Source organism: Hylobates moloch, unplaced genomic scaffold, assembly GCF_009828535.3.
Source record: "Hylobates moloch isolate HMO894 unplaced genomic scaffold, HMol_V3 SCAFFOLD_2, whole genome shotgun sequence".
NCBI classification, from domain to species: Eukaryota; Metazoa; Chordata; class Mammalia; order Primates; family Hylobatidae; genus Hylobates; species Hylobates moloch.
Genome location: NW_026652277.1, coordinates 8,964,382 through 8,990,707, shown reverse-complemented (window position 1 = coordinate 8,990,707; position 26,326 = coordinate 8,964,382). Strand labels below are relative to the sequence as shown.

At 37.0% G+C, this 26,326-nt stretch overlaps 1 long non-coding RNA gene across 1 annotated transcript in view; it reads left to right on the top strand.

The window, feature by feature from the left end:
* Positions 1-26,326, top strand: part of LOC131381485 (uncharacterized) — a 262,967-nt gene that overhangs the window by 170,697 nt on the left and 65,944 nt on the right. Inside the window, exon 5 of the long non-coding RNA XR_009210254.1 lies at positions 21,300-21,469. This is a non-coding gene — a long non-coding RNA (uncharacterized LOC131381485). The remainder of the gene's footprint in view (positions 1-21,299; positions 21,470-26,326) is intronic.

Here is a 26,326-nt window from a genome sequence, read left to right as displayed (position 1 = left end):
AGCTCAAAAACTGACTGAAGACAATTCAAGAAAAGAGTTCTAAAAATATTTTGAGCAGGCCAGGCGAGGTGGCTCACGTCTATAATCCCAGCACTTTGGGAGGCTGAGGCGGGTGGATCACAAGGTCGGTAGTTCGAGACTAGCCTGACTAGCACGGTGAAACTCCATCTCTACTAAAAGTACAAAAAAATTAGCTGAGCATGGTGGTGGGTGCCTGTAATCCCAGCTACTTGGGAGGCTGAGGCAGGAGAATCACTTGAAACTGGAAGGCGGAGGTTGCAGTGAGCCGAGATTGTGCCACTGCACTCTAGCCTGGGCGATAAGAGCAAAACTGTCTCAAAAAAAAAAAATTAAAAAAAAAATATATTTTGAGCAATGGCAGCATTATTGAAATAACTGAGTCAGTTACTTTTAAAAAAAATTTATTGTAAGTATATGTTTTTATTATTTAGTTATTATAATAAAATAGTTTACTTCAAAGGAAAATTTACATTTATTTGTATTATGTTTGGTAGTTTATACTTGCTCCATCCAAGTTTATGAAGTTTGTTTCATCTTCATGTGGGACTCTGAGGCCCAGCTGTTATGAGATCTTCTGCATTTCTAAATGTTCACCTCTCAAAGCCGACTTAATAACAGCTAGCAATTTTGTGGCACATACCATGTCGTGGGCACTGTTCCAAGGGACTTGCATGGAATTCATTGGTTTATCCCTTACAATTACCTTTGTATCATTAGTTACTATTGTCTTTCCCATTTTAACGATCAGGAGACTGAGCACAGAGAAGTTAACAAGCGGGTCACTCCATCAGCAGTGGCTTGGTAGGACCTGAACCCAGGCATTTCTGGTTCAGAGACTGTTTTCTTGGTCATCATGGAATGTCCATTTCTGCAACTGTCCTGATTTCCTTATTTCATACAACTGCCCTGTTTGTAAGGTGACTAGGACGAACAGATTTACTATTCCCTGACCAACAGAAGGTCCAGGTGACTTTACCTGTACCATAGCCAGAAAGTTGCATCTCTAGGACTGGAGCCAAAGCCATCTTTTGTTTTGTTTTGTTTTTTTCTAAAAACATGTTCTTATTCCATAAAGCCACCACTGGACTTCCTTCTAGGAGTTAATAAAACAAGTACCTTCTTCTTGAGATGAGATGATAATGCTTTATAAATTGTTAACACTTTTTCAAATAATTCCATTTTATTGTGTGGTACCTAGGGAATAAACACCTAACTCGTAGAAGTAAATCTCTGTTAGGGTTACAGTGGTAACCATGTTGCACTTGTTGGGGGCAAAGTTTTTGGTAGAAGAGAGTTTGGGACCCCTTAAGTCAACATATGTGGTTCTGTGGATTTCCTAGTGAAAATTAGAAAATAGCTATAGATACATCTGCTAGCATCACCTCAAGCACCTTCAGAATTTGTGGAGTCATCTGTTTAGTATCCTGAGAGGGTACTGACATCCATCAGCTCAAGTGAGTCCCCAGATTGTATGAGCCCGTAATTAACTGAGGGAGTATAGAAAGTTACTGAAGAACTCAATTGCTTAAAGGCACCAGTGGTGAATACAGGCTGACATCTACAGAAGCTGTCTGTGACTAATCAAAGGACTTTATCAGTGGCTTGCTATCATAATTTAGCAACATAGGCATTGCATTAAGACCTAAATGATGTAATAATTATGTCCAGCAATGAAATATAAGGCAAGGAGCCGTATTGTGAAAGAGAAGGAGAAATCTCATTTCTTTTACACCTTGAACTAACTTTTAAAATAGACATCATTCATATCAAGCCCCAGATAGATTCAGAACAAATAGAAATATGGTTAAAGCAATTTCTCTTTTTGACCAAAACCAACTAAAAAGTGAAGAACGGAATACAAATGGGAGAGCCTCGTTCGGCCATGCATAGATTTTTGACCTGTGTTTGAAACCCAGTTTGGCAAATTCCAGCCAATTCTAAATGCCCTGAATAATCAGTCATTTATGTGGACAAAGGTGTCTATGATGAGAGGCTAGAAGGGCAACCAATGTAGACAGTGCCATAAGACCTTTTGTGGTAACACATGGGAAAAAAAAATAGACCATACCAAGATACTGATGCTGTGTGGCCTCCTTTTTCATTGAGGAAAGAAAAGCCAAATTTATGCCCAGTTTCAAGTAAAAAATATGTTTCCGGTTTTGGAAAGAGAGTGTTGGGTTTGGCCACATACGAAAAAAAGTCAAGGAAGAAATCACCTACAGGAGTTAGTTTGAATAATGTCAATTACATTGTGGCTTCCATTACCAAACCGCACACCAGAAAGAGGTCTTTGCCAAGTCATTGACCTCCATAGACCATAGCGCTAGGATCCTGACCTTTTAGAAGAAAAATAATTATTCTCTCAAACGATCATCAATTATCAATGCCTACATGAGGGATATTTTTCAAATTATTCTGTTTCTAAACATGAAGATTATATCTTGACTCAACATACACATTCACACATAAAAATGTTTTATAAAGCAAGACTTATACCTTTGTTGAGCAGTGTGGTTTGATATTGTTCATTTCATTTTATTCTAATATATTGTCTTTCATTGCAAAACCTAGTTTTTACCTACCCAATTGATTTAACCGCTCTGTTGATTCTCAATCATAGTTTGAAAAACAGCAGACCAAGGCATATCTTCTCAAGCTTGCGAATGCATTTTCAGATACAGAAATTGAATGATGCAAATACTAATGCAAAAGGCCAAGTTTGCCTTTAAAAAATAATCATTTAGTTGAGATTCCTTGAAGTACCAAATTCTATTTTCATCACCTCCCTCTGAAAAGGTATTTTTAAATGAGCTATATGCAATGATTTAGTTATGTAAATAAATAGTGGTCTAGAAAATATTGCACTGTTTCTAGTGGTCTAGAAAATATTGTGTCGTTAAAGAATTACAAATACCAGAGGAAATTCCTGAATGTTTAGATCCTGAAAAACTGTTTTTTCAAAAATATCGGACTTGTCATAGGAGAAGTATAGGATTCAAATCAAAAGAAAGAAAGAGAGACAGACAGAGAGAGAGACTTAAGGGACCTCATATAATATCCTCAAGGTTTTACCCCAAGCACAGTATTATGAGGAGCAGCACAATGATTTGCCCACAGTAAATTTTCAGCCATTAACTCATTCACTCATTCACTCATTCACTCATTCATTCATTCATTCAACAAAGCTTTTTTTTAATGCATAATCCTGTTAGCAATGTTTAAGGCACTGAGACTATCATTGCTAACAAGACAGATAGGGTTTCTCCCCCTCAGCACTTAGACATTTATACATGGGTGTCTAATAAGTAATATGAATAAATGAATTAATAAATCGTGGGCCTCTTTAGAACAGTTTCCTTTGGTTTTGGATTTAGACTAACCTAGATCCAAAGCCTCTCTCACAATGCTATTTGGAAAATCAACATGCATATGATTTACCGACACACATTTGTCACTCATTAAGTGGGAATTCCCCTCCCATTCTAAGAGGGCAAGAAATGCTCTCTTAGCTCTTCTGGACGTATAAAATGTAACAATTTGATTGTTAGCTTTGTAAACTAAAAAGATAAGTGTAGTTAGAATACTAATTTCTGTAAATGAGATGATGGGAACTTTACTGAATCAATGAAAAAGAAATTAGGTTTTAAATTTTTTTGTGTAACTTTCTAAATATGTTGTTTCCACATTTGTAATTTTTAATGATTAAAATTAATTTAGGCTAATCATATTTAAAATTAAGTTGCATAATTTATTAACTTGATGATTGATCTCTTGACAATACAAATATATCTGATGTATTTAATGCTTAGTTAAAAATATAGCATATAATTAACTGTTGAAATACTTTAAGGAGGCCAATATGCTACTCTTCCATAATTTTGCTTCTGTAATACTTACAAAATATCGATGGATAATGCCTTCAGTTACATTCTAATATTGGCAAAGGAATGTACTTGATTTTTTTTCTCACAAACACCTCTGCCTTGGTTGAAAGAAGCAGTAGTACTTTGAAGAAGAGACCTTCCCTTCAGTGATTTGGTTGTGTGGTCAAAGTAGGAGAAACTCTCAATTGTCCATCAAAATACACTCTCCTTTCTTTGGGGATATGTGGTTTTTGCATTTTCTTTCTTTTTTTTTTTTTTAAGTTGGGGGGGGTTGTTGCTTTCGAGGGGAGCTACACTTGTTTTATATTTTTTTCCTTTTTGTGGAGAATAGGGTCATGCTATATTGCCCAGGCAAGTCTCAAACTCCTGGACTCAAGCTATTCTCCCACCTCTGCCTGCCTAAGAGCTGGGATTACAGGCGTGAGCCACCATGCCTGGTGGTTTTTGCATTTTCTATCCTCACTTGCAGTTAAGTGTGGTTATGTGATTGAGTTCTTCACAATAAAATTTGAAGGCAAAGGACTTGTACCATTTCCAGCCCAGGGCTTTAGGAAAAGCTATACCTTCCAACCAGCTGGAATCTATATGCTACAGCAAGCCAGATTGACCTGGAGGACAACAGCAGTGAACCACTGAATTATGGAGCAAAACATGTCACGTCCCCTAGGTTCAATTCGATAATTTTTTATAGTAGCTACTGTAGGTCAGGGACTGTCTAGAAGCTCAGAATACATCAACACACAAAACAGATGCAGATCCTTCCCTTACTTTTATTCCAATGGGAAAATACAGAGAGTAAATAGGATAATCAGTGAGTGAATTACAACATCTGTTATAAAAATAAAAGTGCTAGGGCCGGGCGCAGTGGCTCACGCTGGTAATCCCAGCACTTTGGGAGGCCGAGGCGGGCGGATCACGAGGTCAGGAGATCGAGACCACGGTGAAACCCCGTCTCTACTAAAAATACAAAAAAAAATTAGCCGGGCGTGGTGGCGGGCGCCTGTAGTCCCAGCTACTCCGAGAGGCTGAGGCAGGAGAATGGCGTGAATTCGGGAGGCGGAGCTTGCAGTGAGCCGAGATCGCGCCACTGCACTCCAGCCTGGGTGACAGAGCGAGACTCCGTCTCAAAAAATAAATAAATAAATAAATAAAAGTGCTATGAGAAGAATTAAGTGTTTTGGGAAGGAGAAGCGTTAGTGGGACTGGGGTGCCTCCATAGGAAAGATGCCATTTCAGCAAAGTCTCTTTGAACCAATCAGAATAGACACTGGACACTAAGTAACAAATGTGTGCTTCTGGCTGGAGTTGAGCCCTACACGTTTTGTGAACTCCCCATGTTTTTTCTTGCCGATGTCCATGCCTTTCTCTTTGTCTAGGATGATATCCTTCTGACTCTACATATCTAACCTCGACTTTCCCTATTTTGACATTCTTCAAAATAGGTCCGGCAGGTGATTTCTTCCTTGACTTTTTTTTTTGTATGTGACCAAACCCAACACTCTCTTTCCAAACCAGAAATATATTTCTTACTTGAAACTGGGCATTAATTTGGCTTTTCTTTCCTCAATGAAAAAAGAGGAGAGGCAGCATTAGTATTTCTAGGTGTGGTCTATTTTTTTCCCATTTGTTACCTCAAAAGGTTTTATGGCACCTTAGCTTAAATGCAAGTTTTGGAGAATTGACCTGTGCACCTTAACTTAAATGCAAGTAGGTCCTTGGAGAATTGGCCTATGGCTTCATAGCACTGCCTCCCAAACCAGGTTGAGTTTCCTTCTACATACAGATGTGGCTGCCTAAATTTCTCCTTTGTAATACTTAGAATTACTAGCTCAATGTCATTCTTTTCTGATAGACTGTAAGCTTCTTGAATGTAGGTGCTATTTCTTCCTTGTTCACTGGTTATCTGTTTTATCTTTGATGTAGAGAACTGAATAGACCAGACAAGAAAGCTCAAAAAATACTTCTCAAATGAATGAATGAATGACTAAGCAATGATGTCCCATTATCAGAGAGGAAATATTCCACGATGTTAACGTGTGATTTCTAAGAAACTGAGCTTATTTTTGCTTACATAAAGGCAACAAAGATACTTAATTTGAAACAGCACTTAACAACTGTCTGTTATTTATGAGCATTGTGTGAGGTGTTGAGAAAAATACAATAATGAATAAGACATAAACCCTTCTTTACAGAAACACTGATTTGTGTATTTTTGAGCTTTCATGGCACTTGGGCTTGACTTAATCAAGAATGTATATACACTAAAAAATGTGTATTACAAAATCTATACCAGTATGCACCTCGTAAACTTAAAAATAAAAATATTTTAATGGATATTTAGAGTTTATTAGCTTGATTTTTAAGAATCAATGTATCTCAGTCAAACTTCAGTAACTTGGATTGAATTTTCCAGTTGTATTTGGTTTTCAGACATCCATCTTGTTAACGCAAACTGAAAATGGCTTACTTTTAATACTACCTTAGATATGCAGGTAACAGAATAAGGCAGCTTAATGTGACAGAATAAAGCACAGAGCAAAACCTAAATGGCCTCCTAGAAAAATCTTTACTTCTCTGATGGTACTTTTCATATCTGCACAATTATTAGGTGTGATTGGATGTGCTTCAAGCCCTCACAAGAGTCTCCTTTCCAATGAACCTTAGTGCTCAGTGTGCAGAGAACTTGAATGCATAGTAATTCTTGCAGCAGGCCCTAGATTTTTGACCCAAAGCTAGGCTATACATTGGAGAATGCACTGTGTTGTATTTCAGCCGGAAATCCAGGCTCCTGATGTGTTAGAAAGACAAATTTACGAACTAGAATTAGAACATTTCTTGCCTTCTAGAAAGCTAGATGAAACCAAGATTCTATTTGTAATTAAATTCAGCATCTCCTTTAGCTACAGATTTATGTATATACATTACTCAATTAGTTCATTTCCTAATTTTAGAGAAGCTTTGCTCATGGTTAATACTTAGGCCTCCTCATTTGTAATTACCATTCCCACAATGCTGGTCACAAACCTCAAAAGAAGAATGAATTAAAATTAGATGCCCCAAACAGTGTTTTTATTTTTAGCTTGAAAGACACTTGAACCCCTAACACTATAAAGCATAAGGAAAATTGCTACTCATTCAGAGTTTTGTTTTGTTGTGAGTAAGGTTTGGGATTTGTGTTTGCTCATTCTCTCCACAGCCTCTCCTCCAGGTGTTTTGTCTTGTTTTGTTTCATCCTGCATCTGTTTTACAGTTTATTGCTCTGGCGATAAATTTTAATTTATATTTATTTTTATTTTGGGGTATTTATTCTATTTGTGCTCACTGACTTACAGGCCAGGATGGTGATTGTTATACAGTAGTTTACTTTTAAAAGAAATAGGGCTGCTCAAGCAGCTAATACGGGAAGATGTATCACCAGCCTGAATAATTGTGACAACCATAGACCGTATCAGGGCCTGTTTGTTTGCACAATACCCTCCTGCATTAAGAAAGCCGTCCCAGCTGTCTTGGGCTCTGGAGTCACCCATTTCATCGCTTGACACTGCGGCAGATGTTATGGATTGATAACAGACTTCACTTCATTCACTCCACATCTAAGATTACCTCTGGAAAAAAAAAAAAAAACTAATACATTATAACCCTCCCAGCCATTTGTTAAAAAAAACCCAGCAATTTATTTCCCTTTTTAGCATTAAATGGTGTGTGTGTATTTTTTCCCCTTCTTTGAATGCTCGTAGTATTTAAAAATAGCCATTTAACACATCCATTGCATGGCTTTCTGTAGGCAAGAAAATCAGCGAAAGACAAGAATGTAATGATTTAATTGAATTAGGACCAGATCAGATTTTAGGGTGATGACTCATATTCCCATTATATCTGAAAGATGCTGTTTGCCTTTAATGATAGAGAGATGCACTGTATCCATAAATTTGTTAGAAATAAGGGCTTCTTCATTTCTGAAGAGTTGGAAAAGAAGAGCTCAGTCTGGGACTTAAGAGAAGGTATAAAATCTGTATTAAGTTGAACAGATTTCTTAGCTAAACAGCAGATTCTCCTCTTTACTTTTGGAAATTCAAGGATCCCCATAAATGTAACACAAATAGGATTGACCATTGCTTAAATATCATGCAATGAAACAGTCTGAAAAGTGGGCATACAAATAGATTTTATGGGAAAATGTGGATAAAATGAAAAAAATGCACAATGGGCCTGTTTCTTATATGTGAAATGCTTTGTTTACAAACAGCATGGTTTTATTGTTCCGGTTGTAGAATAGCATGAGATTTGAAGTGCATTTCAAAATTAAGTGTGGCGAGGGAAGGTATATAGATCAACAGCACCCCATTTAATCTCAAATCAAACTAGATGCAGAAGCTTCAGACTTGCCTTCTACATTCAGGCATTCCCACCATTTTTTAAATATCTTTCTATCTTAAATCCAGCCCTTCAGGGACAAGTGTTCAGTCTGTGAATACAGCATGTATGCAGGCACCTTCACCCAGAGGCAAGGTCACCAAAGCTGGCAGCTATGTTCAGAGTGTCGGGTCCAGGGTAGAAAGAAAGGAGGTGGAGAATAAACAATATGTGACAAGATCATTTTTATTCAAATGATGAATTACTTTCCTTTACAGGTGTGTAATGTCTTAAAGTTCACAGCATTCTTCTGCATTGATGATGCCATTTTTATTTGCAGCCTTTCTTGTGCTAGAATGGTCCACACAGGAAAGATAGTCTTCCCTAGTTTACAATGGGTTAATTGAGTATCAGAGAAATAAGCAGACCAACTACTAGTTTTAAACTAGGTCTTTTACTGCCTTATCAAGCCTTTCTTCTACTCTGTGTTATGGACTCCAAATAAGAGTGACAGACTTCATTTCGACAAAACTGTTCACCCCATTTTCCATTCTATGAAGTCTGGTTCAAGAAGCAAAAGAATGGTTGCTCTCATAGCTCTGTCTTTCTTTCCCTTTTTTCTCACAGAGGCCCAGAGAAAAGCATTGTGCCAGCAGTAGTTCATAGGCCAGGGCAGAAGACAGAGAGAAGGGACACCCACAAGTCCAGTCAGGGATTACAATGACATCCACGGACCACCTCAATCTAAGCCAATTAGAGATAATTCGGTGGTGGCAGCTGAGTTTTGAATATAAAACATTGCAACATTAACTAGAGGAGACTATGGCCCTGGAGTCTGAAAATGTGTGGAAAATATGAGTTATTTATTTATTTATATCGAGTTTTGTATGCTAGTTTAGTACCTCGTGTGGATGCATCTGGGAGAGGCATTATTGTGGTTATGCTGATCATTATAGCTCCAGATCATCAAAACAGCCAACTCATTTTAAATCTAGAACTGCAAGCTGGGCATGGGATTACATCTGTAATCCCAGCTACTTGGGATGTTGAGGTAGAAGGATGGCTTGAGGCCAGGAGTCCAAGTCCAGCCTGGGCAACATACTAAGACCCCATCTCTTAAAAAAATTCCAGAAATACATAGCCCAGCCTTTTGGGGAGTATGGCAAGATTCAAGTACCACTATCAAGAAGAGTTGATCCCTGATGTGTAAATCCAGCAGGTTAAGTATAGGAAATCCAGCAGGCAAGTGTATCTCCAGAGGAGATAGTGGTCAGAGCCTTGATTACAGTAGGCACTGATATCCGAGGAGGAGGAAAGTAGGAAATAGAAAGACTGGGGCAACAAATGGTTCTCTTAAGAACAGCATAGGTGAAGTACAAGGGACAGGATTCTTCTCAGCTGCCATACTGGAAGAACTAGAAAGAACCCCACAAAATTTCAGGTCTTCCATCAAGCCAGGTTAGGCTTTGCACAGTTTTCAGGTTCAGTGAGGGGCTATCAGGCCAGGTGGGAAAATAGAGTCATTCAAGAAAGATCCAGTGTTGTGGTCAATATGGGAAAATGGTGACTTGTAAGGACATTGCCAGGATTAGCCCTGTTTCAGGGAACCAGATTTACTAGGACCTACAGGTGGTGGGAATAGGCATTGCTTTGTGCTCCCTGTTGTGATAAGGCTATTCTAGAAATTCAGAAAGGTTGAAAAGGAAAGTGGCAGGGATCAAACTGATCGGTGCTCTGCAAACATAAAAGGAGTTCTTTGGGCTGGGCACGGTGGCTCACGCCTGTAATCTTAGCACTTTGGGAGGCCAAGGGGGCATAGATCACAAGGTCAGGAGTTTAAGACCAGCCTGGCCAAGATGGTTAAACCCCATCTCCACTAAAAATACAAAAAAAATTAGCCAGGCATGGTAGTGGGGGACTGAAATCCCAGCTACTTGGGAGGCTGAGGCAGAGGTTGCAGTGAGCTGAGATCATGCCACTGCACTCCAGCCTGGGTGACAGAGCAAGACACCGTCTCAAAAAAAAAAAAAAAAAAAAAGAGTTCTTTGTTTCTGCATCACAAGCCAGAAAATACTTATTTCCATATTTCGTCACTTGCATACCACCTATACTTTCACATTTTAACATCTTTGAAATCAGGGCCCATCTTAGTGATGTCTCACAGTTTAATTGACAGTAATTTTTCTTGCTTAGTAACACCATATAATGGTGCTTCTTGCAATAAAATATGTCTAACAGTTGATCAAGTGTCAGATATCAGCTATGATGTAAATAATCAAACCAAACCAACTAAAAACAAACAAAAACAAGTTGAATGAGATATCTGCATCCAGTGAAAAAGAATCCAAAATTTCTTATGACAGAGGGACCAAAAGAAGGAAGGACTCTAGGAAACCCTGAGATGAAGATAAAACATTTTTTTTTTTAAAAAAAGGATTTTGCTGAGGGACTAATACATTATTTGTTTAAAATGAATTCTTACAAATTGTTTATCAGTTTGTAATTTACACCTATAAGATCAGCAGCAGTAAAGAGCACGTTTTATTTTAATTTCAATTAATAGAGCAAAGAAAGGATGCAAATTGGATCATGAGATTAGACTACAGGCCTAGAGTGCAGGATGTTTGTAGGAGAAGTTTCTCACTCCATTAAATCATAAAGATGGAAGAATACTCAAGAGACCCCATGAGATGCAATCTGTTTGAATATATGCTGGGAGATTTCAATCATAAACGGGAATCTCACAATGAAAACTTTTCTTTTTAAAAATCCAGTTTAGATTGCATTTTCCACTTTACAAAATTATGTGTATTGTTGAAAAGTCCTATGCTACATTGATAAAATGTTTTTAAGAATGTGAAATTTAATAAGCCCTGGGCAAACTACTTTTATGAAATGAGCAAATGTTCTCCATTTATCTAGCCTATAAATTTCAATTGTCAGGTTAATATACACCTACACTTAATATAGTAATGATCATGATGATATAAAACCACCAAATAGCTCTAGCTCTGTGATCAGTCTTGTACATAACATAGTCAAAGATAAAACACTCTTGGCCTTAAGGAGCTTGCATTATAAGTCAGAGATAAAATATAAAGAGAGTTTGTATTCATAGGAGGCCAGATCTGGAAAGGCCTAGAGATGGGAGTGAAAATGCCTTCTGAGTTGGCATGAGATGAAGGCCGTAGTATTATTTAGTGATATTTTCCTTTTGTGTCATGAAAACAGACTGTCATTTAGCCTTCCCAACTAAGCTCTCAGGTTTTTCGTGATCTTCCTAGGAACACTGTGATCTTTTCAACTGGCCTCTTGGCGAATCATCTTGGGCAGCAATATGGCTTCCCTCTCTGGGATTTGATGGCTACCTATGGAATCTCTAGTGTCCTTAGGTAAAGGCCTCACGTGTCCAGTAGTTGTGTCCTGTCCTGGGGGTGATTCTAGGATCACCCTAATATCCGTGGAACTACAGAAAAACTAGAGTGGTAAACTGACCTCTACCTTTAAAATTAAAAAAAAAAAAAGCAGAAGGCACAGGCTTGATCTAGGGGAAACTGGGAACTTCATTCCAACTGCAGAAATGTTTCACTAGGAAGTGCTTCATCGGTCTACAGAGAACAAAACTTAGCTTTCTACCACTCGACAAGGGTCCACTTCCTGGAAACACAAGCAACCTGATGTCTGCGGGTGGTGGAGGAGCAGAAAACAGTGAATAGACAAAGGAAAACAGCAACATACTTAAGGGTCTCTGTCACCTGGGGCAGCTGGTAGATCCAACTGAAGGAGAATGAATTGAAGAGTCAGATACTTTTGACCAAGAAAACCAGAAATGAGACAGCTCGAGTGGATAGACTTAGATCACATGCAAAAACAAAAACAAAACAAAACCTCTTGGAAAGGTAAAAAGAAATTTAAAAATTTAAAAGTGTAGTAGAGGAACTGATACAAGATCATTGTCAAGTTGGTGGCCTACAAGAGAAAGTAAAATAAATCCTCACAACACAAAGCAAAAACATAAAGAGACAAAAGAGATGGAAATCACTGGGGGAAAGAGAAGCAGCGTGAAGGAGAACCATGAAGAATAAGACAGGAGAAAGACGAGTGTGAGAAAAGGAAAGTGAACTCAGCATCTGGGGGATCATTTGCTGGGTAGTTTTTCAGGTTCTTATTGCTTTAGTAAGGCTTTTTGGTTGCTGTTGTTTGTTTTGTTTTGCTTTAGAATGGGTAATGTCGGTGTGTCATGAATCAAGGTTATAATTAAGCCACTTATCTGCAGTTCAAATCCCAGACCCCCAAATTTTTAAGTGAGGATTGGAATAGGTTATATTAGCAAATGTAAATAAAGAGACTCATGAAGTGGCAGAAAATTAAAAGTCCGGTGGCAGAATGTATGCCTGAAAGCATCAAGCAGGACCAAGAAAATCATCACATATAATGATCACTACCACTCACCATAACCACAAAGTCACTAAATGGCACAAACTTTTATGTATCAAACAACATAAAGCAAAATAGATGTGGAAAATCATCTTGAGATTGATGGAGAATTTAACTCTAAAATGATACACTGGATAAATAAAATGTGGGACATCTATACCATAGAATACTATGCAGCCATAAAAAGGAATGGAATCATGTCCTTTGCAGGGACGTGGATGGATGTAGGAGTCCTTATCCTCAGCAAACTAACACAGGAACAGAAAACCAAACACCACATGTTCACACTTATAAGTGGGGACTGAATGATGAGAACACATGGACACATGGTGGGGAACAACACACACTGGGCTCTGTCTGGGGTGTGTGGAGGGAGAGAGAGCATCAGAAAGAATAGCTAATGGATGCTGGGCTTAATACCTAGGTGATGGGATGATCTGTGCAGTAAACCATCATGGCACACATTTACCTATGTAACAAACCCGCACATCCTGTGTGTGTATCCTTAAAATAAAAATTTAAGAAAATAATAATAATAATAATACTAGAAGAAGCAGCTTCAATGTGTTTCTTTATTAATAAACAGATTAAAAAACATAAGGTCAAATAAGATTTAAATAATATCACCAACAAGCTTGATATAATAAATATGTACATATAAAACTTAAAACCAAAGAAGTTTGTATTTTTGTAGAGCAATGGAAGATTTGCAAGAGTTGCTCATAGGCTTAGGTTCAAAGATAACTTCAATAAATTCTAAAAATGTACAGACGTACCACCCACATAATCTGAATGAAATCCCAGATATCAGAAATAAACAACAAAAATAAATTAAAACTTCTTAGCTGCTTAGATATTATGATTATTATTGGTATTATTATCATTTGAGATGGAGTCTTGCTGTCGCCCAGGCTGGAGTGCAGTGGCATGATCTTGGCTCACTGCAACCTCTGCCTCCTAGGTTCAAGTGATTCTCCTGCCTCAGCCTCCCAAGTAGCTGGAATTCAGGCATGTGGCATCATGCCCAGCTAATTTTCATATTTTTAGTAGAGATTGGATTTCACCATGTTGGCCAGCCTGGTCTCGAACTCCTGACTTCAAGTGATCCACCCACCTTGGCTTCCCAAAGTGCTGGGATTATAGGCGTGAGCCAAAATGTCGGCCTTTAACTGCTTAGATTTTAAACAATTCTCCTAAAGAATCCCTGGACAAAGGAACAATGACAAAAATCACAAAATGTATTTCAGGAAAAAGTACTGGACAAGAGAACATGCCCTACGAACCTTAGCAACAAACAGAATCATGCAGACACACTGATATCTACTATATGTCCATGTTACAGAAGGAGAATCCACGTCCAAGTTTGAACATCAGTTAAAGAGGTGGTTTTAGTGGAAATACTGTCATTTTGTAATGTTTAAACAGGATAGTTATAGGAGAAGTTGTCACACATATTTTAAGGAGAAATAACTTTTTCAGGTCATACTCAGAGGTGTTTAGAAGAGCTCAAATCTAGAAACATGAGACTTGTTTGAGAAGGAGAACCTAGAAGACTTGAGGTCACCTTGAAAATGTGGGTGAGATGACAGCTTGCAATAAAATATAAGATTCCAGAATTCTTGGTATGACAGGAAAATAGTTAATGTGCAACCCTGTCATATCTTGATGCATCTGCTGATGGCTATTTTTTCAAAACCTCTAGAGCATGACCACTAAATAGCATAATGTTCACATTTTTGTCCTCTCATTTTCTTCTTTTTAATGAACAGTTGGGAAAAAAACAAACAAACAAAAAAAACAAAAAACAAAAACCAGCAAAGAAAAACCAAAAGAAAAAAAAATCATGAATAAACAAAAGAAGCTTCACCATCATTTGGGCCAAAGAAAGGGGTGCTTCATTTTCCCTGAAAAGATATGCCCTTCCTTCATTTGCGGAAAGCTGTTGACGACCGCTTAGAAAAGAAACTCTACTTTGACTCTGAATTGCAGCAGTCTCTTTTTTTTTTTGATCCAGCTGCCGTGGAAGTGCATTGTCGAGCCAGATAAAAGGTTGTTATTGGAACAAAAAAATTGTGTTTTTTCCTTCCTATGTAATATGTAATAAAACTATTCTATGAAGTCTCAATGAACTCTCTCAATTGAGAAAAATACAGACAATTTTCATTATAAGTGAATGTCTCCAATTCATTCCTTTTCTATGGAAGGAAGACATGCAACAGTAACTTACTGTAGGCCACATTTCATAAGATATAATCTATTCCATTATTCTTGTGTATGTTTCATATGAAAAATGTTATGAAGTTTTTCCCCCCTCACAAAAATACATATTCCCTTATCTCATTAAGTCCCTATCTCACACAACACCATTCCTCTGCTGTCGCCCAGACCCCCAGCTCCTTTTTGCTCCCCCGCTGGGGTCTCAGCCTGTATTGCTATTTCAGAAATATAAAAGAAATGCATGCATTTCATTCACACACAGTCAGTCCATTATTCAATTTAAAATCTCTGGCAAATGTAGATGAAATTCTGAGAATGAAATGAACCTGGTTTTGGCTGACTGTGCCTAACAAGATTCAGCATTATCTCCAAAATGCTATGACTTACATTTTTTGTTGTATGTAGAACATAATATTTGTTCCTAGAAATTACAGTGTTTTTGCCTAGTGATGACCTTATGCTGGTCACAGGTACCCATGTGAAACCAGTTAGTCTAAGCAAGCATTATAACCCTGAACACTGGATTTATCAAACACATTTAACATAGTGTGTGCTTGAATCTTTATGTTTGATTATAAAATTAATACATGTTTATTTTTGAAAATTCAAATACTGTAAAGCACGTTAACAAAAAATGTAAAGTTTTCTACTTCCCCTCTCTTCTATAGTTAACCCATTTCTGGATAGTCTCTGTATTTAAAGGTTAGGTATGAACCTTCACACAGATGCTTACCCTCCCTCACTCCCCTACATAAATATTCATCTGTATTTTACATACTTTTTATTCTTTTTAAAACTATAAAATAATACTGTACATGCTGTTCTGCAGAAATCATTTTTGCTTAGAATATTATCAGTAAATCTCTGTGTTACTTCCTACAGATCTATTACATTCTTTTGAATAGCTACATAACATTGCCTTTTGCTCTTAAAATCAAAGCTGCAATGAAGATCACTTTGCATAAAGATTTCACTATACTTGATTGCTGGGTCAAAGAAAGTTTTTTTTTTTATTTTGATAAAGTATGTATTTTGAGATTTTAATAAGATAAAATTTTACTTTAAATGATTTTAATAGCCCTATTAAAAATTATACCAAACTTATATTCTCTGTTACGTACTCCAGTAGCATTATTCAATGAGTAAAACACATTCTATTCTTTGTGACATGCTTAATATTACTTTCTTAGAGTCATAGACAAAAGACAGAAACTGGCTAGAAGCATGATCTTATTTTAAAAATTAGACATGAAGGCCAGGGGCGGTGACTCACGCCTGTAATCCTAGCACTTTGGGAGGCCGAGGTGAGTGGATCACCTGAGGTCAGGAGTTCAAGAGCAGCCTGTCCAACATGGCGAAACCCCGTCTCTACTAAAAATACAAAAATTAGCCAGGTGTGGTGGCGCATGCCTGTAATCCCAGCTACTCGAGAGGCTGAGGATGGAGAATTACTTGAACACAGGAGATGGAGGTTGCAGTGAGCCGAGATTATGCCACTGCACTCCAGCCTTTGCGACGAGAGTGAGACTCCATCTCAAAAAATAAAATTATATATATATTATATATATATATGTGTGTGTGTGTGTGTGTGTATGTATTAGACGTGGAGTCCCTTGGAAATAGGTTTTGCCCACAGCCCTATTACCAATGTGGATTTGTGACTATGGACACATTATTAATATCGGTATCCATGTGGTTCTAGTGAAAGTTAGCACATGTCCTAAGTATTTGCAGGGTCGTAATAAACATAAAAAGAAAAATATTCAGGGAAGATATATTCAGGTAAATGCACTCTAGAGAAAAATGCATTTGGTTACATATAACACACACACACACACACACACACACACATACACACACCACAAATAAATGAGAAAATATGCCATAAATGATGAAATGAGACCAAATCTCATCAGTGTCAGTTCACAAATATCTCAAAACTGTCTAATGACAGATGCCTCATCATTTTCAATCAAGACATACTATAAGCCGGTTAGTAATAGCTAGTTGGTCATTAAGTATGTTTTGAATTTCTAGAGTTGACATTCAGAAAAAATATTTTCTTAGCAGCTTGCATTAGATTCCCTTTTAATTCAACTATTTGAGTTTGGAAGACACTTTAATAAGTCTGTTTATGTTAATAGCAGTAATAATAGTAAATACTTTTGTGGCACTTATTGTAAGCCAGATACTATCATATGCATTATATGTATATTAATCCATTTAATCTTCCTGACAACCCCTGAAGTTGTATTACAGGTGAGACACAGAGAAGTTAAGCAGTCTACCCAATGTCACACAGCAAGTAAAGATATGACAGAGTCTGAACTTAAATCCAAACAATGTGGATCCAAGTCTATGCTATTATCCAGAATACTACATAATCTTTCTTCTGTGCCTTGACAGATAGATAGCACTTTAAAATGTAGTTATTAGCTAGTACCAATTTTTCAGACAAGAAAAGTAATAAAATGAGGATAGAAACTTACTTGATCCGGAGTAGGAAAAAGAACGAAGAGAAGAACACCTTTGTAGTTACAAGTGGCTATGGTGGGTATGCAAAGAAACCCATTTTGTGACTGTCCATATCTTCAATTAAAGTATGAAAACAGTAAGACGTTTAACTTGAATAACTTCTGGTAGAGACTGGTGAGAAGGCAGGGGTTTGCCCCTATAAGAGCACAGGATAAAAACTGAGAGTGTATCTGTGGCTACAGAAGCCAGGCAGGTGAACCATTCCCCTTATAACAAGAAAAACTCCTGGAGAGCTTTGGTTTAGAGTATATATCCTCCCAGGCCACGTAATGGGAGGTTGAATATGATTCAAATAGATCTCCACTGGGAAGAACTCACCTAACCTCTAGGTTTCACCTGCTAAATGCCAAGCACTGATTACATTTTAGCAATGCAAAGATATTCATCAAATCAATTAACAAGGACTACCTGAACTACTCTGATTTCAGGACAAGGTGGTGGTGGTGGTGGTGGTGGATGGGTCATGACATGGAACATTGTCCTGAAAATTGGCCCTTGACCCTGGACCATAAAAGATAGCTGGAGAACAAGTGTGAAACCCTAAGAGAGAGTGAAAGAAAAAATGATATGGTTAAGATTAAGATGATTCCCTTCATTAGATAGAAACAGTTTAACTGCTTTCCAAGAAAACAGCTCCAGCTAACATTGAGTAGCTTTTCTTCTTAATCTGCCAACTCTTTACTTAATTAATTGGGATAATTTCCAATAGATAAATGGATTTGGAAACTTGATAGTCAGCTTAAAGATTAATTGTTTTGTTTCCTTTTTCAAACAACTATATTGATGTATGATTGACATACAAAATGCTGTACATATTTAACGAACACAACTTAATGAGCTTGGGGAAAAGTAGACACTCATTAAACTATCACCACAATCTATGCAATAAGCATATCCATTACCTCCCAAAGTTTATTTATTTATTTACTTATTTATTAATTGAGATGGAGTTTCGCTCTTGTCACCCAGCCTGGAGTGCACAATCTCGGCTCACTGCAACCTCTGCCTCCCAGGTTCAAGCAATTCTCCTGCCTCAGCCTCCTGAGTAGCTGGGATTACTGGCATGCACCACCACACCTGGATAATTTTTGTATTATTAGTAGAGACGGGGTTTCACCAGGTTGGTCAGACTGATCTCAAACTCCTGACCTCAGGTGATCCCCCCGCCTCAGCCTCCCAAACTGCTGGGATTATAGGCATGAGTCATCGCACCTAAGACTGTCTTTATTTAATATTACTATTTTTGTTGTGATGACACTTAACATAAGATCTAGCCTCATAACAAATATTTTAGTATACAATACAGTATTTTTAACTATAAACACTGTGCTATAGAGTCGATGTCTAGGTCTCAGGCATCTTGCATAGCTGAAACTTTGTGCCCTTTGACTAATAACTCCACATTCTCCCCAGCCCCTGACAACCACCATTTCATGCTCTGCTTCTGTAAATTTGACTATTTTCGATTCCGCACATAAGTGGTATCATTTAGTGTTTGTTTTCTGGCTCTCAATTATTTCACTTGATGAATGTACTCCAGGTTCATTCATGTTATTGAAAATGGCAGAATTTTCTGCTTTATTAAAGCTGGATAATATTTTATTGCATATAAAAAGCAGACATATAGGCCAATGGAACTGAATAGAGAGTCCAGAAATAAAACCACACATATATGCTCAACTGGTCTTCAACAAGGGCACCGAGAATACCAAGGGGGAAAGCAGTGTCTTTAATGAATGGTATTGAAAAACTGAATATTCACATGCAAAAGAAAGAAATCGGATCCTTATCTCACACCATACACACAGATCAACTCAAAATCAATTGAAGACTTAAACTTGAGACCTGAAATGAAAATATTTAGAAGAAAACATAGAAAAAAGTTTTTTGACACTGATGTTGGCAATGATTTCTTGCATGTGTCCCCAAAAGCATAGTCAACAAAAGCAAACATAGACACATGAGACTCCGTCAAACTAAAATCTTCTGCACAGCAAAGGAAACAATTAGCAGAGTGAAGAAACAAACTATGGAATGAGAGAAAATATTTACAAGCCTTATATTTAATAAGTAATTAATACTTAAAATACATAAGTAACTCCAACAACTCAACAGCATAAAACCAAATAGCCCAATTAAGAAATGCAAAAAGGACCTCAATAGACATTTCTCCAAACATACAAATGGCCAACAGGTATACGAAGAGATCATCAACATCACTAGTCACCTAGGGAATGCAAACCAAAACCACAATGAGGTATCACCTCATACCCGTTATAATAGCTATTATGAAAAACAAACAATAACAAAAGAAAGCAAGTGTTGATAAGGATTTAGAGAAAAGTGGACTCTTGTACATCAGTGGTGGGAAAGTAAATTGGTGCAGCTGCTATAGAAAACATTATAGAAGGTCCTCAAAAAACTGAAAAAAACCACCCTATGATTCAGCAAACTCACTTCTGGATATATATGTATATACATATATATCTCCAAAGGAATTGAAAGCAGAATATTAAATTGATATCTGCACTCCCACAGTCATCAGATCATTATTCACAATAGCAAAGACACTGAGGTAACTTTAAAGTTCATTGATGGAGGAGTGCCTAAAGAAAATATGGTATCTACAAACAATAATTTTGTTTCTGATGAATGTATACATCACATTAGAATTTATATCCATGCTAGAAAAAATAAAAGACACCTGCAAAACTCATCATTTAATTTAGGCAGAAAATACTGCTGTAAGAAGGGCAAGGCTTCATACAAAATATAGAAATAATTATTCATTTGCTCAGAATCAGGAACTCTTAGTTGGTGTCAAAGCAAATCAAACAATGAAGACTTATTTATAATATCTCAAGAGATAGGCCGGGCGCGGTGGCTCACGCTTGTAATCCCAGCACTTTGGGAGGCCGAGGCGGGCGGATCACGAGGTCAGGAGATCGAGACCACGGTGAAACCCTGTCTCTACTAAAAATACAAAAAAAAATTAGCCGGGCGTGGACTACGGAAAGGCTGAGGCAGGAGAAGGCTGAACAGGAGGCGGATTGCATGACCGAGATTGCCCACTCACTCACCTGGCGACGAAAAAAAAATATCTCAAGAGATAAGGATACCCAGTTTATTATTATCGCTTATCTGGGTAGTTTCTTTAAAATATGTTTTATTAAGATTCATCCAATACTGACTATTGATCCACAATATAGGTGTGCTAGCAATTAACCAAATAATTTTCTCTAATACATTTGTAAAATAAGTAACAATAGAGAATCAATATAGGTAGGCATTATGAGAACTATAGCAGCATCTTATTTATTTGAGGAGCCTCTACCATAATACCAAGTACAAGACATGAGAAGCTGAGAATGTTCAGTAATTGGTTGCCAAACTGAGGAGATGATTCTGAGCTTCAAGTTGCTTATAATCTATTTGAAGAGACAAATTTAAATATATAAAACAATGAAAAAAGAATTCAGTGTCAAAGTAGTCTTCATTGTCTCTAAGGGTAAGTATGAGTTGAGAATATGAGAAGAAAAACCTGCACCAGAATAGTAAAGACCTATGCCGATTTACAAAAGCAATTTTTATTATATATTTAAGAGAATTTAAGAACTTTTGATAGTACTCCTATGGGAAAAAGTGAGAAGGTGATGGAGGCATTTGCACACTAAATCCATTTTATTACTCCTAGTCACATCCAAATCATAGAATAGGAGAGGCCAGTGATTCTCTGCAAGAATCAAGAAGGCCAGTGTTTCAGGATCCTTTTTACCCAGATTATTTCCTGTCTGAAAGGAAGCAGTGATGAGCTGTATGGATTTGAGTTATTGAAGCTTCCTCTTCTTGCAGAAATTAGACGGGGAAGAAAAGCAAGTCACCAGGGACTGTATCCTTGATTAGTGGCTGCGATCCTGCAACACACTTCATCCTGCCCAATCCCCATCGATGTTGGCATTTTCCTACTCAATTGATGTCCTCGTATTTTCCCTGCTCCATCTACACACCATATATTTCTTCAGGTTAGTCCATAACTCTTATTCTTTTCTTCTCTTGCTTGATCTGTAACATAAATTGTACTCACATGTTCACATATCGTAAGAAACAATTACACTCAAGGTCAAGATCAAGTGAAATTGCTTACATTTCTTCTCTCTCTCTCTCTCTTTTTTTTCTCCAGGGCTTTACAATTGAACCCCATGGATTGTCCTTAATTAGAGATTTTAGAGAAATCACTTTTCTAATTTCTGGTTTCATGTATATAACCATTCACAAGCACACATATGTGTATGTATATGTATATACACGTAGAGAGGCAGTTCACTTATGTATGTATATATGATGTGTGGGTGTGTGGGGGTGTGTGTATGATTTGTGTGTGTATGTTTTTGTGTAATATATAACGCTGGCACCAAAAATGGCTGTTGAAGTCTCATATCAGGTAATTCTAAATGAATATCTGAAATGGCTAAAAGGCTTTTGTCAGTTAGATAATTCATTTATTTATCATCTCATTTTTTTCATGCATAAACAAAGCCTAGTGATTAGGGTGGCTTGAGAGTTTTCTTTTCTGAGAGTTGTAAGGACGCAAAAAGAACTCTAACCATCTACCTGAGAAGAAACTGTGCTCCTAAATAAGTGAGTTCTTTTAGAAAAAAAAGAGAATATATTGCATATAGAGTTTGTTAAACTTTGCATTTCAGTCAACAGCCACCTAGAGATGTCAGTTTCACCTGTATATACACGGAATATAATAGAATAGAATACTGTGCTCCACAACTGCCTCCCCCAGCTTCTGTGCCCTCTTTGTTCATCCCTCATCCACATTCTCACCCCAGGCTGCACATCTACAGAATAAGCTCCGAGTCTGTCATTTGCGGAGGGTAGAAACAATGTCTCATTCATTCATCTTAGTGTTCCTACAGCTTAAAATACAGTTGGTGTTTATTTATTTTTACTTTTTAACATTTATTTTAGTTTCACGGGGTACATGTGCAGGTTTGTTATATAGGTAAATGCATGTCATAGGAGTTTGTTGTACAGATTATTTCATCACCCACATACTAAGCCTAGTACCCAATAGTTATTTTTTTCTGCTCCTCTCCCTCCTCCCACCCTCCACCTTCAAGTAGACCTCAGTGTCTGTTGTTGCCTTCTTTGTGTTCATGAGTTCTTATCATTTAGCTCCTACTTATAAGTGAGAACATGCAGTATTTGGTTTTCTGCTCCTGTGTTTGTTTGCTGAAGATAATAGCTCCCACTTCCATCCATGTCCCTGCAAAGGACATGATCTCATTCCTTTTTATGTCTGCATAGTATTTCGTGGTGTATGTGTACCATATTTTCTTTATCCAATCTATTCTTGATGAGCATTAGATTGATTCCATGTCTTTGCTACGGTGAATAGTGCTGCAATGAGCATTCACGTGCATTTGTCTTTATGGTAGATTTTATGATAAAGACACCAAAAGTAATTGCAGCAAAAGCAAAAATTGACAAATGGGATCTAATTCAACTTAAGAGCTTCTGCATGGCAAAATAAACTTTCAACAGAGTAAACAGAAAACCTACAGAATGGGAGAAAATATTTGTAAACAATGTGTCTGAGAAAGGTCTAACATCCAGCATTTATAAGGAACTTAAATTTACAAAAGAAAAACAACCCCATTAAAAAGAGGACAAAGGACATAAACAGAGACTTTTTAAAAGAAGATATACATGTGCCCAACAAGCATAGAGTAGATGTTTAATCACTATGTATTGCTTATGTAGCTGAATAAAGAATTTAATAATCACGCTTTGCAATGGCTCTATGCAAAATTGCATTATGAGGAGGTTGGGAGCAAGTAAAGGGTTGCAGAGGATGCAGCAGCAGGGAGTCAGGGGATTACATAACCCACCTTGGGCATTGGTCCATTCTCGTCTGGCATCTTCTTCTTCTTCTGGCATCGTGTTGGCTAGTCCTACCTAGTCGGCACACACAATCTCTTTTAACACTAATGACCATATTGCTGGTAAGAATTATTACTCATGTTTTACTGCCAATAAAGCACCCAATGGATACATTTCACTCAATAAAAAGCATCCCTCTTCTCCAACCATTAAACAGTTTCCTACTTATTTCCAACTCAAAATAATCCCTCTGCTCACTTAGGCTATATCCCAGAAGTTAGTATTCTTTGCAATTCCCATCTTGTATTGAAAATATATTTTCCAGACTGGGTGTGGTGGCTTACGCCTGTAATCCCAGCACTTTGGGATCCAGTGTGAAGTCACCCGCTGAGGCGGGTGGATCACGAGGTCAGGTGTTTTTGAGACCAGCTTGACCATCATGGTGAAACCCCGTCTCTACTAAAATACAAAAAATTAGCCAGGCATGGTGGTGTGCTCCTGTAATCCCAGCTACTCAAGAGGCTGAGGCAGGGGAATCGCTTGAACCAGCGGGGTGGAGGTTGCAGTGAGCCGAGATGGCACCACTGCACTCCAGCCTGAACAAGAGAGCAAGACTCCGTGTGTGTGTGTGTGTGTGTGTGTGTGTGTGTGTGTGTGTGTATTTTCCCACAGGTCTAGGAAGTCACCCTGCAAATAGGAGACTTAGCCTGATATCTGATATTCCAGAATTTCAGAGGCCTCTTTCTTCACGGCCCGTGGTTGTAGTAGACACTTGTTGGATACAAGGATTGATGGATGGGTAGATATTTGAGTATGCACAATATGGAAAGGTAAATAATGACATTTTTCATATGCCCAGGTTTCAATACGATTGTGCATCAGAGTCTGATGTATGCCCGTGGTGTTGCTTCACCACCTCACATGTTCTTACACAGATGTCAATACGTATTATCAGACTTTCCCAGGCTCTGAGAAGTAAAGGCTGAGGTAATGACCCCATGCTTCAATCCACTCCTTTACTCTCTGTTTGAAAGAATGCGATTTTTATTCCAAATACTCGTTAAACTTCAGAGCTCTGAATTCACCCCAGAAACATCAGAGTCTACTTTTCATTTTATCATGTAAACTAAATACAGCAAATTCAGGACTGTGCATTGTTCCCCAGGCTCTCACATTTCATTGTCTTACTAAATCTAATTGAGGCAAATAATTTTTATATCTCTTTATGATGTAAAGCGTTTCCTCTTCTTGATTTCATTTTTTCAAAGCATATATGGTCATTCAATATATCAAATGTGAAATTTAAGGAAAAGTATCCCCTACATGTAGATAATACGGAAGATTTTTTTAAAAATCACCATATGGATTTTAATTTGGCACAAATACCATGTATTTCTATACAGGGTGAGTTAAGGTGTACACTTCTCAAGTTCACATCATTCTTCATGGTCTTGTGACTTAGAATTAAATCTGAAATATCACCTGCTGAGCTCCTTGTCCCACTTTTCTCCCACCTTCTGTATGAATAAAATCCCATTTTCCTTCTTTCATAATTCAAGGAAACTGACATATTTAATCAGAGATAACAGATTTTATTAGACCAAAGACATGAGGAAAAATATCCAGGTGTTATCCCTCAACTGCAATTAATAAAGTTTCAAGGTGGTTCAATTCATTAGGACAAATTAAGAGTCTGTAATAAATCCTTTAATTAACTTTCTAACTTTCAGCTTTTTTAAATGATTAATGTTGCTTGTACAAAGGAATCTACTGTGGCAGGAATGACCAGGAACATAATAAGCAAATCCAATTATTATATTGTCAAAGGAACCTGACTTCACACTGGACTCAGAGGACCATTCTTAAAAAAATTACACAAAATAAACTACTTAAATAAGTATCTGACTAGTGTAAGAAAAAACATCCAATAACTTAACGAATTTCATGGATTTTTATACATGACGTATCCTGGCTGCCTATTTATTATATAGTGGTGTTTTCTATGTAATGGTCAATGTTAAACTTATTTTTTGTTGCATATAAATAGATTTATATTTAATAGAATAGATATAGTAACATCTATATAGCATTAGATTTGTAGACTTAAAATTGCCTAACCACTTCACATAAATATATTAAATATTTTACCTGGATAATTAAGAACTAAGTTATTTAGATAAATTACCAAACTTCATTACTTTAAATATCCAGTCTTAAGGCTTTACTAAAAAAAAAAAAAAAAAAGATACAATTGAGCATTGTGAAAATAGCATAAAATTGTTATGTGTTTTTAGCATGGTTTTTATAAGACATTTATTTTCTTTCTGATGGCACAAGATAATGTATAATTATTAATAGCATTCATCTTTACTGCTACATTTGAAAATACGTAAACCTTAGTACATAACTGGCATTCCTTTTCTAACCCCTATAATGTCGGTTAAAGAGACTTGGGTTTTCTGTTACTAAAAAATTATTTTTAAGTTGCTGGCATTTCTTGTTTGTTATCTTATAACCGCACTTCCCTTTTAAAAAATTAATATATCTTAGTGATTTGGCAGAAAGCATAGCTATAAAAATGCAATACAACTATTTTACATTTATAATATTTTTCTTTTCTAAAAATAACTTTGTTTAGATCTCTAAAATTTGGTTTATTTTAGATCTATAAGCATTTAACATATTATAGTAAAAAAGTTCACTATCACAAAACTGCATAAATGAATGAACTCATACTCACGGAAATATATGTAATGAGAAGGTTGTAATTCTCAGCAGGAGTTGGTCACCAAATACAGTAACAGAAACAAGGAAGGAATTCTGTCTTCAGGAAAACTGATTATTCTAAAAAATTAAATCTGCCAATCAAGTTAGTTCTTTGCATAGTAAAGCTGTTGATAATCTAAAATCTACCTAATACAATTAGTTTAAAAGTTTCTATAACCTCCGATGGTGGTAACTATTCCATATAAGTATAATAAGCAACG